The sequence below is a fragment of the Monopterus albus genome, unplaced genomic scaffold (assembly GCF_001952655.1).
Source record: "Monopterus albus unplaced genomic scaffold, M_albus_1.0 scaffold391.1, whole genome shotgun sequence".
Taxonomy (NCBI): domain Eukaryota; kingdom Metazoa; phylum Chordata; class Actinopteri; order Synbranchiformes; family Synbranchidae; genus Monopterus; species Monopterus albus.
Genome location: NW_018128271.1, coordinates 141,909 through 145,061, shown reverse-complemented (window position 1 = coordinate 145,061; position 3,153 = coordinate 141,909).

Genomic DNA, 3,153 nt, shown 5'->3' with positions numbered 1-3,153 from the left:
AGTTAGTGCAGATTGTCAACACTATTAATGTCTCCGAAATGTATTTTAAAAATGCCTATGTTTCCAAAAAGGTTTCCTTAGTGTTTAGAAAGATTGTGATTGTGTTAGGTTGCTGTTATTGTTACCATGTGAGAACCCAAATGATACAAAAATAGATATGTTCTTACAAATGATCAAACACAGTAGAGGCCAGTGTCATTACCATTTTAAACTGCTTTGTTTGTCATTACATACAGTGCCTTGCGAAAGTATTCGGCCCCCTTGAACTTTGCGACCTTTTGCCACATTTCAGGCTTCAAACATAAAGATATAAAACTGTAATTTTTTGTGAAGAATCAACAACAAGTGGGACACAATCATGAAGTGGAACGAAATTTATTGGATATTTCAAACTTTTTTAACAAATAAAAAACTGAATAATTGGGCGTGCAAAATTATTCAGCCCCTTTACTTTCAGTGCAGCAAACTCTCTCCAGAAGTTCAGTGAGGATCTCTGAATGATCCAATGTTGACCTAAATGTTATGTTTGAAGCCTGAAATGTGGCAAAAGGTCGCAAAGTTCAAGGGGACCGAATACTTACACAAGGCACTGTATGTTATGGAGTAACACACTCCATAACCCTGGCTAATGTTCCAAGATTATGGATCAGAGTCTTCACAGGTAATGAGAATGTGGTCATAGTGGTACATTGAAACAAACTGTAGTTTACAGCACTACACAAGTGGAGGAGTTTGCAAATGGTTTTCTTTTTAGCCCCACAAGCTGCATGGCTTTAGGCAATGTAGATACTGTATGTCTGCCTGGTCCAGGCTAAAAACATTTTGTAGAGATTTACAGTCCCAAGTCCTAATAACTTTAGTGATCCAGTGATGTTTCCTCGAGTGCCACCATGAGGTTGACATGTGTTTTAGTGAAATGTCTCTGCAACTACCAGATGGACTGCAATGAAATTTGGTACATAGGCTACATGTTCCCTTCAGAATTAATTATAATAACACTAAAGATTTAAAGATCACCACCATTTGCTCAAAATGTGCACTCTCCCATTAGTTTAGTTTATGACTAAATACCTGCAAAACAAATGTGATTTCCACCAGCCTCAGGTGAACATTGTGTTTAATGCTAATTAGCATCCATTAACAGGCTAAACTAAAATGACAGCTGTGTCTAAAAGCACTCCCTTGTTCACTCACTCACTCACAACTCCCCATGTAATAAACTCTAAAGTGAGCACTGAATAAAAATCATTTAGTAGTGTACATGCCAGGAACACTTTCTCTTTCACTATCAAAACTTTTTAGGGCACTGTACAGAATAATACAATAAGGTTTGGACAAAAATTGAACAAAATTTGAAATCTTATGATACTTTGGTTTATGGTCAAATACCTGCAAAACCTTCCCATTAGTCTCAGCTGTGTGTGATGCTAATTAACAGTATAGTAGTATGCTGACTCACTAAAAACTCACCAAATTGAAAGTCTCCTAATTGCCGGGTAGTATGAAGGACCTGTGGGGTCTACTTCTAGAAAACCTTTCAGCAAAGTTAATCCTGCTGTGAAATAAACAGGAAAGTAACAACTAAAGGCTTTTAAAAACTGTCATAACAGGCTTGCAGATTTGCAGGTGCCTTATTTATTGTGCCTGTAAATTTTATGGGCATATCATACTGATATTCAGTGCTAAACTGTGTCCTAGTTTTGGGATGTGTTGTGTATTATGCAACGAAACAAGTGTCTAAGCTGCAAAAGTTTCATTCATTCATGTGAAACTGCGGAAGCAGAAGATTTTAGAACTGAAAATGCCAGACATATACAGTGGCAGCATTTTCTTATTTCTCACATTTGCTCCACACAGACACATTAGTAAAATGACAAAAATAATTCCCATAAATCTTTGCTTTGCTTAATCAACAATCCACATGAAGGAGAGGGAGCTGAACCAGATTTTAGGAGGTTCATCTTTCAGGAGGAGCATTCTTGAGTGACAACTACCCTTTTTGCCTTCAGCAGGTAATAAAAACATACCATCATCCCTGTTGCAGAGTCATGTGATTCCAGTTTCAACTTGTAAAGCTGCAGACAGTCAGTCTCATAGGATTTTAAGTCTCATTTGATTCAGGACTACATGGAAATTATAATAAGATTAAGGAGTTCTGAGACTTTGGCACTAAAAAGAACATGCACCAGGTTTAAATAATAACTCGACTGATGCTGAAGAAGTTTATAGTTACAGAATTTTACATCCCACTTTGAAGAGACCTCTGCCAGAAAAGAGACTTAACTCTCAGGTTATCGTAATTTCCGGACTATAAGCCGCTACTTTTTTCACACACATTGAACCCTGCGGCTTAAACAATGATGCGGCTAATTTATGGATTTTTACGGGCTAATGAGCTTCATACCGCCAATACAGTAAGCTGGATTGAACAACACAGATGCCCTGTACAGGAAGGGCCAGAGCCACCTCCACTTGTTGAGGAGACTGAGGTCCTTTGGTGTGTGGGGGGCACTCCTTCAGACATTTTATGATTCTGTGGTGGCATCTGCAGTTTTTTACGCTGTTGTGGGTTGGGCAGGAGGTAGCCAGTCAGGGACAGAAAGAGATTCAACAAGCTGGTCAAGAGAGCTGGTTCTGTCCTGGACTGCTCTTTGGATTCCATAGAGGAGGTGGCAGACAGAAGGATGCTGGTAAAACTAACATCCATAATACATAACCCCTCCCATCCTCTGCACCACACAGTAGAGGCTCTGAGCAGTTCTTTTAGCACGAGACTGTAACATCCCCAGTGAAGAAGGAGCGTTACCGCAGGTGATTCCTCCCCACAACAATCAGACTGTACAACACATCACTGCAGTGATAAGATAGGTGAAATTATGAGGGACTATGCAATAATCTACTGTGGTGCAATATTTCAGCTCCTGGGGGTGAAATGCATTGTAAATAGGCTCATGTGTAATAGCTTGTTCATGATCTCTCTCAAATAATGTACATTGGTAGGTAGGTAGGTACTTTATTGATCCCACAGTGGGGAAATTGCCCTGCTTTAGGTATTTTTGAGTAGTTGCTCAGCGATCACGGTGGCACAGTGGTTGGCACTGTTGCCTCACAGCGAGAAAGTTCCAGGTTCGGGCCCCACCCCGGGCCTTTCTG